Source organism: Lissotriton helveticus, chromosome 8, assembly GCF_964261635.1.
Source record: "Lissotriton helveticus chromosome 8, aLisHel1.1, whole genome shotgun sequence".
NCBI classification, from domain to species: Eukaryota; Metazoa; Chordata; class Amphibia; order Caudata; family Salamandridae; genus Lissotriton; species Lissotriton helveticus.
The window spans coordinates 1103625566-1103639576 of record NC_136069.1 but is presented as its reverse complement, the minus strand read 5'-3'; positions in this window follow the sequence as shown (position 1 = coordinate 1103639576).

Sequence of the window (14011 nt, the reverse complement as noted above, 5' to 3'; positions counted from 1 at the left end):
ATCGGAGATACTTCTGTTCGGAGGAGCTAAACTCACATGGAACGCTACATGGTGGCCACCATCACTGGGGTCAGCCCCCATCCCGAAACAGCATGCCAGAAATCTTGGTATCATCATGGACGATGCCCTGTCCATGAAGGACCATATACGATCACTCTGGGGTAAAGGATTCGCAATACTCAAACTTCTGGCAAAAATTTTCTCCTGGATACCTATAGACTGTCGACGTACAGTCCCTCAAGCCCTCCTAGTCAGCCGCCTGGATTATGGCAATGCCCTGTTCGAAGAGATGAACGAACAACTGTTCTCCCGCCTACAGGTCCTTCAAAACCAGGCAGCTAAACTGGTATGCAACAAAGGCAGGCGAGACTCGGCATCCGCATGCCTCAAAAAACTTCACTGGCTACAGATGCGCCAGAGGGCCACTTTCAAACTACTCTGTCACGCACACAGAGCCCTTCATAAAACAGGCCCCACCATTCTCCAAGGAAAAATTGAGTTCTATATCCCCAACAGGAACCTAAGATCGAATCACCTGGCCCTGGCTAAATCTAAGCGTGTTTACAAGGCAAGGACAGGTGGACGCGCTTTCTCATACCTGGCTGCCAAAAGGTGGAATGAGTTACCTGTAGATCTCAGACACACCATAAACTACCTTCAATTCCGCCAAAAATTAAAAACTCACCTCTTTCCTAAAAACTAATTCCCCAGCACAGTCCTCAATAGTCTCCTTTTGATTCACAGCGCCGTGATATCCCATGGGATGAGTGTCGCGCTTTACAAAAACCAGAAATAAATAAATAAATAAAGGGGGACAGACAGAGGGAGACAGACACAGACAGACAGAGGGAGACAGAGGGAGGGAGACAGAGGGAGGGAGATAGAGGGAGAGAGAGGGAGGGAGACCGGTGCCTCTCACTGGCGTGCAGATGCTTCATCCACGAGCTCGTCAGCTCAATGACTCACGGGAGTACTTTAAATGGACAAGAGGAATTGGGAGCACACCGCTGACCTCTCAGGCAAGTTTTGTCCCTGGCATTCTGGTAAATGCAGTCTCTTGTAGCTCGCTCCGATATTTTAGAGTATTTCGCCAAGGTTGGCGCAGATAGTGCTGATCTCTAGACACGTGTTTCTGGTTTATTAACCGTCATCAGTAGAGAATACAGTCTTTATTTTGGGGTTTGCTGAATAGGCTGCCAAACATTATATCAGATCCGGTACCTCTCACTGGCGTGCAGGTGCTTCATCCACGAGCTCGTCAGCTCAATGACTCACGGGAGTACTTTAATTAGACAACAGGATGTGGGAGCACAACGCTGACCTCTCAGGCAAGGTTCGCCCCTGGCATTTTGGTAAATGCAGTCTCTTGTAGCTTGCACCGATATTTTCGAGTATTTCGCCAAGGTTGGCGCAGATAGTGCTGATCTCTAGACACGTGTTTCTGGTTTATTAACCATCATCAGTAGAGAATACAGTCTTTATTTTGGGGTTTGATGAATAGGCTGCCAAACATTATATCAGATCCGGTACCTCTCACTGGCGTGCAGGTGCTTCATCCACGAGCTCGTCAGCTCAATGACTCACGTGAGTACTTTAATTAGACAACAGGATGTGGGAGCACAACGCTGACCTCTCAGACAAGGTTCGCCCCTGGCATTCTGATAAAAGCAGTCTCTTGTAGCTCGCTCCGATATTTTCGAGTATTTCGCCAAGGTTGGCGCAGACAGTGCTGATCTCTAGACACGTGTTTCTGGTTTATTAACCGTCATCAGTAGAGAATACAGTCTTTATTTTGGGGTTTTCTGAGTAGGCTGCCAAACATCATATCAGTTACGGTACCTCTCACTGGCGCAGGTGCTTCATCCACAACCTCGTCAGCTCAATGACTCACAGGAGTACTTTAAATAGACAACAGGATGTGGGAGCTCAGCGCTGACCTCTCAGGCAAGGTTCGCCCCTGGCATTCTGGTAAATGCAGTCTCTCGTAGCTTGCTCCGATATTTTCGAGTATTTCGCCAAGGTTGGCACAGATAGTGCTGATCGCTAGACACGTGTTTCTGGTTTATTAACCGTCATCAGTAGAGAATACAGTCTGTATTTTGGGGTTTTCTGAGTAGGCTGCCAAACATTATATCAGGTACGGTACCTCTCACTGGGCATAGGTGCTTCATCCACGAGCTCATCAGCTCAATGGCTCACAGGAGTACTTTAAATAGACAACAGGATGTGGGAGCACAGCGCTGACTACTCAGGCAGGGTTCGCCCCTGGCATTCTGTTAAATGCAGTCTCTTGTAGCTCGCTCCAATATTTTCGAGTATTTCGCCAAGGTTGGCGCAGATAGTGCTGATCTCTAGACACGTGTTTCTGGTTTATTAACCGTCATCAGTAGAGAATACAGTCTTTATTTTGGGGTTTGCTGAGTAGGCTGCCAAACATTATATCAGGTCCGGTACATCTCACTGGCGTGCAGATGCTTCATCCACGAGCTCGTCAGCTCAATGACTCACAGGAGTACTTTAAATAGACAAGAGGAATTGGGAGCACACCGCTGACCTCTCAGGCAAGGTTTGTCCCTGGCATTCTGGTAAATGCAATCTCTTGTAGCTCGCTCTGATATTTTAGAATATTTCGCCAAGGTTGGCGCAGATAGTGCTGTTCTCTAGACACGTGTTTCTGCTTTATTAACCGTCATCAGAAGAGAATACAGTCTTTATTTTGGGGTTTTCTGAGTAGGCTGGCAAACATTATATCAGGTCCGGTACATCTCACTGGCGTGCAGATGCTTCATCCACGAGCTCGTCAGCTCAATGACTCACGGGAGTACTTTAATTAGACAACAGGATGTGGGAGCACAATACTGACCTCTCAGGCAAGGTTCGCCCCTGGCATTCTGATAAAAGCAGTCTCTTGTGGCTCGCTCCGATATTTTCGAGTATTTCGCCAAGGTTGGCGCAGACAGTGCTGATCTCTAGACACGTGTTTCTGGTTTATTAACCGTCATCAGTAGACAATACAGTCTTTATTTTGGGGTTTTCTGAGTAGGCTGCCAAACATCATATCAGTTACGGTACCTCTCACTGGCGCGCAGGTGCTTCATCCACAAGCTCGTCAGCTCAATGACTCACAGGAGTACTTTAAATAGACAACAGGATGCGGGAGCACAGCGCTGACCTCTCAGGCAAGGTTCGCCCCTGGCATTCTGGTAAATGCAGTCTCTTGTAGCTCGCTCCAATATTTTCGAGTATTTCGCCAAGGTTGGCGCAGATAGTGCTGATCTCTAGACACGTGTTTCTGGTTTATTAACCGTCATCAGTAGAGAATACAGTCTTTATTTTGGGGTTTGCTTTGTAGGCTGCCAAACATTATATCAGGTCCGGTACCTCTCACTGGCGTGCAGGTGCTTCATCCACGAGCTCGTCAGCTCAATGACTCACAGGAGTACTTTAAATAGACAACAGGAAGGCTGAGGCAGGTAGACAGACAGAGGGAGACAGACACGGACAGACAGAGGGAGACAGAGGGAGGGAGACAGAGGGAGGGAGACAGAGAGAGGGAGACAGAGAGAGAGGGAGACAGACAGAGTGAGTGAGACAGAGAGATACAGAGGGAGACAGAGAGAGAGAGAGAGAAAGGGAGAGCGAATGAAAGAGAGAGAGAGAGGGGAGGGAGACAGAGAGGGAGGGGGGGAGAGAGAGAGAGAGGGAGAGGGAGGGATACAGAGAGAGAGAGGGAGGGAGACAGAGTTAGACTGAGATAGAGACAGACAAAGAAAGATAGAGGCAGAGACAGGGGCAGAGACAGACAGAGACAGAGAGACGGAGAGGGAGACAGAGGGAGGGAGACAGGGACAGACAGGGACAGACAGATAGAGGCAGATACTGAGACAGACAAAGACAGAGAGGCAGAGAGACAGATAGACAGTTTGGGAGACGAAGAGGGGGAGGAAGACAGAGGGAGAGAGAAAGGGAGGGAGAGGGAGGGAGAAAGGAGGTGACAGAGGGAGACACAGAGGGAGTAAGACAGAGGGAGACAGAGAGAGAGGAAGACAGAGGGAGGCAGAGGGAAACAGACAGAGGAAGACAGACAGAGGGAGGCAGACAGAGGGAGGGAGACAGCGGAAAGGAGACAGAAGGAGGGAGACAGAGGAAGGGAGACCGAGGGAGACAAAGAGAGAGAGAGAGAGAGGGAGACAGAGGGAGGGAGACAGAGGGTGACAGACAGAGGGAGGGAGACAGAGGGAGGGAGACAGAGAGAGGGAGAAAGAGGGAGACAGAGAGAGGGAGACAGAGAGAGGGAGACAGAGGGAGACAGAGAGAGAGCGAGACAGAGGGAGACCGAGAGAGAGGGAGACAGAGGGAGGCAGAGGGAAACAGACAGAGTGAGACAGACAGAGGGAGGCAGACAGAGGGAGGGAGACAGCAGAAAGGAGACAGAAGGAGGGAGACAGAGGGAGGGAGACGGAGGGAGAGAGAAAGAGAGAGAGAGAGAGAGAGAGAAAGATATGTGTATCCTGGGTCTGGTGGCTCAGTGGATGAAGGCGTCCGCTGCAGGGGCCTGTGTTCAACCTCATGGTCACAGTTTTTTTTGGTTCTAGCTCCGACCACCTCCCTCACTAACCCCGCCCCCACCGGTGTGGCCTCAGTCACAAACTACACTGTAAATTTGGCCCGAGAGAAAGTTTGTTAGTACCCATGTGCTAGATGAAGGATGGATCTGTTAAAAGGACTCTAGAATTCCAACTATATATGTCCTACTGAAGATACACAAAGACCTAATCAATCTCGCAGGGAAACCCATTATTTCTGCCTGTGCCTCAATAATAGAACATTTGTCCCAATACGTAGACATCTTCCTTAAGTCTTTTGCATCAAGCATGCAAGCATACTTTAGAGACTCAACGGACGTCATTAATAAGGTGAAGGCCTGTCCTTTGAGGAAACCACAGAATGATTCGCAACCTTAGATATTGAGGCACTTTATACAAATATCCTACAGGAAGAAGCACTTCACGTGATAAAGGATATTCTTGACTCAAGACCTAGGCTACACAATATTTCAATAGAATTCCTGATCGCATTAGCTACATTATGTTTGGAAAATAATATCATTGCATTTCAAGATAACCTGTACTTACAGGTTAAAGGAGTAGCAGTGGGATGCAGTCTTGCACCTGAGTTGGCGAGCCTTGTGATGTCATATTCTGAAAGAAAATGGAGATATACCAATGAATTTCCGTATGAGGCCAACATCACTCATTGATTCTGATACATGGACAATGCATTCAAACTCTAGGTGACTTTCTCTAATGGCTTAACACATGAACATCTGATCTGAAGTTTAGTATGTCAAGTGACAAAAAGAAAGAGGGGCACATCAATGTGAGCCTCTATACTAACCCAACGGATAGGAACACCTTATTGCATTTCTCAAGTGGCCACCCGCGTATCAGAAAAGAAAATGTATCATAAGGACAATTTCTCCATTTGTAGAGGAATTGTATGTGGAGAGATGACTACTTGGAAAATACTACTACCCTGATTAATAAATTAGTCACCAGAGAGTACCCTAAGAAACTCATTAAAGCTGCATCCAAAAGAGTATGGTTCACTCGAAGGGAAATAGTACTCACTCTCAAATCTCACCAAGAAACGAACCGTCTAACTTTGCAGTCTCACGTACAATCCTAAAGCTAATAAGGTTAAAAACATTATCCAGAGAAACAGGAGAATTCTCAGCCCCTTGAAAATTCTTAAACCTATATTCTACTTCAGGAAAGGTAATAACCTATGTGATTACCTAGTGAAAGCTGCACGCCCTACAAAAGAGAAAAGTGATCTATGTGAAATATTAAGCATTCCATCAGTCAGCAGATATTTCAGATGTTGTTAGACCTGCATCTTTTAGTATGATTACCCCTGTCTTTTTGCTTGGCTTCCATCCTCCTGTTTTTGACTGTGTGCTGCATTTCTTTTTTACTGATGTTAGGACTCTAGACACTTTACCACTGCTGACCAGTGCTAAAGTGCAAATGCGCCCTGTCTAAACTGAATTGGTGATCGGTTTCTCCATGATTAGCATATTTAATTTACTAGTAAATCCCTAATACAGTGCACCATGGGTGCCCAGGGTCTGTAAATCAAATGCTACTGGTGGGTCTGAAGCACTGATTGCACCACATACATGGGAAGCTCTGCAAACACGTCTTAGATCTGCCACCACAGTGTCTGTGAGTGCAGGTTTAAACTGCCATTTCACCTGACAAGTGCACCGGCTTGCCAGGCCTAAACCTTCCCTTTGACAAGATGTAAGTCACCCCTAAGGTAGGCCCAACAAGGCAGCCCCAGGGGCAGGGTGCAGTGTATTTAAAAGGTAGGAATTTACTGATGTGTTTTCCATGTCCAAATAGTAAAATGCTGCTAATTCCATTTTTCACTTTTGCAAGGGATATCACTCCCATAGGAAAAGATGGGGATTGCCTTGAAATATCTTTTATATGTAGTTTCCATTGAGACCAGACAGAGATTTTGAGTTTGGAGTCTCTGGACTCACAATTTAAAACTACATCTTTTTGTGAAGTTATTTTTTTTAATGTATGTTTGAAAATGCCACTTTTAGATCATGGGTATTTTCTTGTTTAACCATTCTGTGCATCTGCCTGTCTGTAGAATAACGATCTGGGTTGGCTGACAGTCGGGCTATTTGTGAATTCACCCTAGACAGTCACTAAAGGGGAGCTGAGGTGTGCCCTGCATATCCTGTTGACCCATCCCCCAGCTGATGGGCCTTCCTGAGTTAGTGTTGGAAGGAGTTGTCACTGACACTGGAATAGGGCTGTGCGTGTCTTCACACAAAGCAGTCTCGACTCCCTGTAGTTTGTTTGTTTCCAGGTCAAGGAAAGGCATGGTCTAGTGCACTACAAAGACTTTCCTTTGAAGTTTGCCTACTTCAAAGGCAGAAAAGGGTATAAGTATTGTACATCTGACACCTCAAAATCAGAACCCTTCTGGACTGAGGACATTCTCCCCTGGAAGAAGAACTGGAGAAGCTATCAGGAGGGACTGCCACTTTGAAGTCTGCTTTGCTCTGTTGGCGCCACGCTTTAGCTTTAACAATGCTGCCAGCTTCCAATATTATTACACCTCTCACAGCAGGGCGCCCACTTTCATATTATCAACACCGGGGGCCTCACTTCAGTTTTAACAATGGTGCCTGTTTTCAACATTATTCCCCCTCTCATAGCACGGCACCCGCTTTCATATTATCAACCCCAGTCCCACCACTTTAGCTTTAACACTGGCAGCCACTTTCATTATTATTCCTCCTCTCACAGCACGGCACTCGCTTTCATATTATCAACTCTGGGCACCGGGCTTTAGCTTTAACAATGGCGCCCGCTTTCAATATTATTCCTTCTCTCACAGAACAGTGCCCACTTTCATATTATTAATACGGGCACATCGCTTTAATTTAGTGTGGTGACTGTGTTGATAATATGAAAGCGGGTGCTGTGCTGAAGCATAAACTTTATGCTGCGGCGCCCACTTTCACATTATCAACACTGGGCTCCGCACCTTTGCTCCCTATCCAATGTGTAAATGTAGGAGACACAACAAAGGGCATGAAGGGGGGTGGGAGTGGAGAGCAGCATATGAGAGCTCCCAGTGTGTGTGCTTTATTCAGAAAACGTTAGAGCGGGCTAAACCTCTCACTGGCTCCTAACCAAGATGGCGCTTTGCTGCAGCTGCAGTAAAATGAAGTGGGCCCATTTTCTATGGAGAATCCTATTATGATGGTCTTCGTCTATGAGCATGTCTTGTCCTTTGCCTTTAGCACCTTTATGGCTGAGTAGAATACATATTCTGTTTTTTTTTTGTCTGCTGGTTGTCATAAGTTAAACCATCCGTATAATACTATCCCTGCAGTTTGATAGAAGTTCAGATACATACATGATAATATCTCTCCTTTACCAAGTACAGTTGTTGTTTGCAAATTTGTTAAGTATACAAGACATACATTTTTTTTTACTGAAGCTTTTCATTTTCGAATACATAACCAACTGATGTTTTTAAAATTAATACAGGGCATTGACTCAATGAACTGTACATGAAAGTTTAAGTTACAAAAGCTAATACTGTAGAGTTTTGTGTACATATTTACGTTTCTTTACTTTGCCACAGCTGTGATTCCGTGTTTTCAAAACATCCCAAAAACAAGATTTAAAGGGGCATATTATCAAGAACGGAGTTAAAATTATCCCCGGTTTAGCGGCAGAAAACTGCTGCTAAAGCGGCGTTAATGGGCTTGATAATATGCCCTGGAGTATTCTAATAGAAGCCCATGTTCACACCAGAACATAGACTTCGATTGGAATTCTCAAGGGCATATTATCAAGCCATTTATCGCTGTTTTAGCAGCAGTTTTCTGCCACTAAACCGGCAATAATTTTTAAAACTGTCCTTGATAATATGCCCCAAAGTGCTATGAGTGGGCACCGCGACTCTGGTGACTTTTTTGACCAACAGTTTTGTTCTTGCATCGGAATAATCCTGCTCACACAGGAGCCAAGTAAGAGCTGTTCTGTATCGAGTTTCCCTCAAGTCACTTTATTTACTGCTCAGTAAATTAGGGAGCAGTTAGTTGAACAGTTAAAATATAGATAACCAGCTATACTGCGGTCTATATCCATTATACCGTGATGTTTGTATGATTTGAACTCGGCTGTCCCTTTTTACTGCTAGCTTCGCTTCTCATAAGCTAGGACTATAAGTATAAAGTGCGTGTTTACGCACCGCTTGCAGGTTTTCAAAACATATAAATAAAAGGCATTGTCATTTACATGCCAATAGCTCAAACTCTCACAAATGGAAGACCTATTGCATTGCAAATGCTAGTTCCATGCTGTTATTTGTTTACCACTTGGTTCCCGGCAGTATCCCACTAAATTTGGGCAATGAGCTACCCCCAGGAGCTCTACACAGCCCCGCCGTTCTGGCCAGTTGTGGTTTAGGTACATACACTGGCCTAAAGTTTTCAGGCATTTCGCCCCATGCAGTCTTTTGCTACTTCCATAGTCCGAGCCCCTGCAAGCTTTTAGTTATTTTCCAGAGCCCTAGAGTGTTTTATTTCGAAAGTGCAGCTTGTGTCTGCTCTTCAGGTGCATCTGTAGGTAGATCAATTGCTTCTGCTTCATTGTATTTACATGACCTCTGATAGCTAGAATCCTGTACAAGGTGTTACATTTGATTCATATCTTTTGTTCTTAGGCACCGTAACGGATGTATGACATTACAACGCATGATTTTACATCGCATGCCTTTACAACGCAAGTATTACAACGCAGTCCATTACAACGCATAGTGCTTTGGGGTGCTGGATAGTGAATAGTTTAATTTACTATTCCAACTCCAGTCCCAGGGACACTAGGGAACGTTATTGGATAGTAAAATAACCTATTCCCTATCCTAGAGCGCCCCCCAGAGCAATGCGTTGTAATAGTTTGCGTTGTAATGGTAGCGTTGTAAAGGCTCTGCGATGTAAAAGTTGCGTGGTAAAGGTTGTTTACCCACCGTAAATAGCCTCGCAGCCCTGGACGACGTGCTCATCCACACAGTGTGTTCCTTTTTAGTAAGATCTTGGCACTGACACTTCCTGCCACCATACCTACAAATTGCTCTGCGCAAACCTCTCTGACGCAGCACCGTGACACCAGTATAGCTTACGTACGTAGCTGCTAAATTTTGTCACTTTAGCAACATTAAGCAGGCTGCAAGCCTTACCTGCCCGACATAGTGACCGTCAGCAGAACTATACACATTGGTCCCCAGACTCTGTTGAGGTTGCATATAATTCAGACATAGTTGTGGCATCAAGTACACACAATGCCCCTTTGACTGTGGGCATTACTGGTTCTAGCTACTGAAATACACTTCACATTTGTGACCTATGGGGTGCTTTTCTATACTACTCTTTTTCATTTTATCATAGGTTTTCACTTTTTTTGGTTCTGCATGTCACAATGCTGCTCAATACTCACACCTAGGGGCATATTTACAAGCCCCCTGCACCACCAGTACTTCATTTTTTGTGACGTACTGGTGGCGTATTTCACTGCTCCATATTTACAAGGACAGGAAAATCCACCCTACGTGCTTTCCCCGTCCTTGTAAATATAGCCCCTTTACATGCAGCACCTTGCGTGAAAGGGGCGTTCCATGGGTGTAGCTGTGGGTGTTCTCACGCAACACCCATGGAACAAGACACATTTTCAGATTTACGAGAAATCATGAATATGGAAATGCGTCAGTATGCTACGCCACCCTAGGGGTGGCGTAGCAAGGCGCAACAAGGAGAAATGTTTTAATTTCTCCTCATTCAATGCGTGCTGCATTCTACAGCACCCATTGAAAGAGGAAAATGCCTATAGTGATTGTTTTCATGTAGGAAGGTGCCCCTTCCTGCACAACAACAAATTCCCCATGATGCAGGCATCCTTGCACCATGGTGCAAGAGTGCCTGCGCCGTGCATGGCAGCTATATGGGTGCCAGTGCAAGGATACAACATATCATTCTAAATATGTTGCATTCCTGTGCTCTGAAAGTGACTCAGTGCGGCGCAGCCAAATGGCTTGCGGAGTGCACTGAGTCACTTTCTCGTAAATCTGCCCCCTAGTTTTTAATCTATTTTTAGGTTCGTGGGTGCACTATAGCAGTGAGTGTGCTTGATAGGCGATTACAGACTGCAAATAATATTTCAACAGGCAAAGCAACCCTTCCAATAGCTTGGTGAGTCCCAAATGTAAAAAGACTAAAATGTTTCGACATTTTCATTGGAGGAGCTTTCAAAATTGAAGTTCTTTACAATCTCTCTTGACTGCACACTAATTGTGTGATCCCTCAATAAAGACTACCGCCTAATGTGGACTTAGTTTTGAAGACAGCCACTCACGTTAAAAAATGAATGGAAGATTGAAGTGAAGTTCTGCTATTAATATACCTGTAATCTCTTGCCTACACATTTCTAACAAGATAATTAACTGTTTTAGTTTATGATATCTGTTAAAATTATGGTGTCATTTATGCTTTAGTGTGTGTGTGTGTGTGTGTGTGTATATATATATATATATATTCCTTGTGCTGCTCGAGCATTCCTTGCCTCCTAGCGAGAGTTGCATCGTTGAATAGACTCCTCGAGACGAGTCTCCAATATTGCATACAAAGATGACGACGCCGTGTGCAATTTACTAATCTTTATTAGCTGCCGCTACATATATATAAATTCACTGACAAAACCATAGGTTTTAGGGGTGTTATAGTTAGCTGGACATTTCACTCGTACAAAACCATTGAAATCCCTCCGTTATAGTTAGTTGTACTAACTATAACTCGCGCACCCACAATCCACTGCTGATTATGTCACATATTACATCATTCATGACATGGTCAGTGACATCACTGATGACATCTCCAATGACATCACTGATGACATCACTGATGACATCATCCAGTGAATGTGGTTTGGTTTGATATTTAAATAAGTATTATATATATATATATAGGAATCTGTATTGAAGACTGAGTGGATGTATAAGTGTGTAGATGAATAATTTAGTAGCACTGTGATTGACTATGTAAGTGCCTAATATAAAGTGCGTCACTGTACATATGGGATAGTGATTAAACTGTGTGAATATCTGTATCACTTTTTCTCTTGTTCTGTAAACTACTGCATAAATTGGTTACTACCTATGTGAAACTCTATATTAGTTTTTAATTAGTTAAGTTAGAATTTGTATGGGAGAGAGAATGTGTGTATGGTTGGGTGGGAGGTGTGTGACTGTCCAAAGATGTGTAAATAGTTGTTTTCGTAGGTATATGATGTTAAGACTGCATGTGGAAACAGTTGTTTGGGTGAAAGAATCTCTTTGTGGGTGTGTTGTGACTAAATATATTTCTTAATGATACACGTCCAACAATGTTGAAATATAAAATCCACTGCATGTGATAGTTGGTGTATATAAATAAGTACATCTAAGAATGAGTGGTTGTCTGCATCACTGTATTGGAAACTGTATACTTATAATAGTGATTTTATAGCTCATGAGTTACTTTCTATACCAATAAATAAAGTTATGTTTGTATAAGTGTGTAGCTGATTAAATGTATGTATGATCAATTGTTTGCATAAGTGAGTAGGATGACTGCATAAGTGAGTAGGATATGTCCTGCTGTGTATTGTTGATATAGGTGTGTGAGTACATTTAATATAGTTCTATTGATCTTTGTCAGCATGTATGAGTGAATGTATAGGTAAGTGTTTAGATGTGTGTGTAGATGTACAAATCAGTGTGTGGGTTTTTAGAAACAAAAATGTATATTTTTTAAAATAAAAAATATATATTTTTATTATTTTATATTGTTTTAAATATATTTATATTATTTTCTTTATTTTTTTTTTCAATTATTTTTTTTGAGTCACTCCCAAAGCGCACCTTTCTCGATCACTGTGCGGAACATAGCTGCCATTTTAGGATTGTTGTGTAGGATCCGCGTAGGGTGTGCGACGGGTACGAATTTTCCTGCGCGATTGCTATGCGACTGGTACGTGACTTGTGGCGCATGCGCGACATGTACAAATTACGCTACGCGAAGGTCACGTGGAGACCTCAATTTGGTTCTTGGAGAGAAAAATGGCTACACCAGTGGTATAATCTTCTGAGTCTGATCATTCTGGGGCAGAAGAATTTCTTCCAGAATCTCCCCCTCCTGAAAGATATACATCAATTGTTTGGAAAATGTTTACTTTCCCAGAGGGGCAAAATAAAGTAAATGCCACAAAGGTGACATGCAAGATATGCAAGGCAGTGCTCTCAAGAGGAGATCCAAACAAGAAATACTCATGAGGCACTGCCAGCATGAGGAAACACCTGCAATCGCTGCATCCCATAACCTATGCACAAGAGGAATGCAGAAGACTGCGTCAAAATTCTCCTGCACCAGCGGCAATCCCTAGTACCTCTGGGGAATCACCATCTACATCAGCACCAAAGATACGTCCCCAATTTGGGAGAGTGAAAATGCATTGTGTGCAATGCAATCGTTTAGTTTGTTACAGGGAGCAGTCAGTGGACCTTGTTTGTCGCGCCATCGATAACCATCGATGCTAGGTTTTTTTTCCCTCAAAGTTTTTGGTTTTGTTCGTCCTGTTGACTTTTTCTTCCTGTTAAAAAAAACCCCAAAAAAACAAAAAATCGTTCAAAAAATGTAACAAAATACAAAACTACAAAAAGAAAAAAAAGTTATTTTCAGAACTAACTACTCTGGTTAAAAAAAGAGCTAAATTTGGATGCTAGTGTGTGAAAGTTTACGTGAATGTATGTCTAGTGGATAATTGACTGAAATAATGCATTTGTTGTTTAAGGTGCATCTATAAGTGCAGAACTATAAGGAAGTGCTGCAGCATGACACTGTAAAGTCTTTAGCTACAGTGTGCTGAGGTACTTTCGAAGCACAGGGATGTAATATATGTACATAAATATGTTGCAAGTCTGTGCTTCCCTTTGCACTGCTGCTTAAACTGCAGCCATGTGGTGACACAGGCACCCTTGCACCATGGTGCAGGGATATCTGTGTCATGTGGAGTTTATTTTTTTGCAAAAAGACACACCTTTCTGCACAAAATTCAATTAGTGAAGGCATTTTTCTCCTTCAATGTATACTGTACATTTTAGCATACATTCAAAGAGAAAAAATGAGGAGAAATGAAAATAATTCTCCTTGTTGTGCCGTGCTACACCAATTGGAGGATGCTGCAGCATTCACACACATGTTCAGATTCATGATTTCTGATAAATCTGAAGATGTGTCTTGTTCTATGAGTGTTCTGTGCAAACATGCACAGTAACACCTATAGAACACCCTTTCAACGCAAAGTAGGTTGTATAATAAGGTTGTATTTACATGGAGAAGAAAAGGTACACAGACTGCCTTTTCCTCTCTTTGTAAATATGAAAC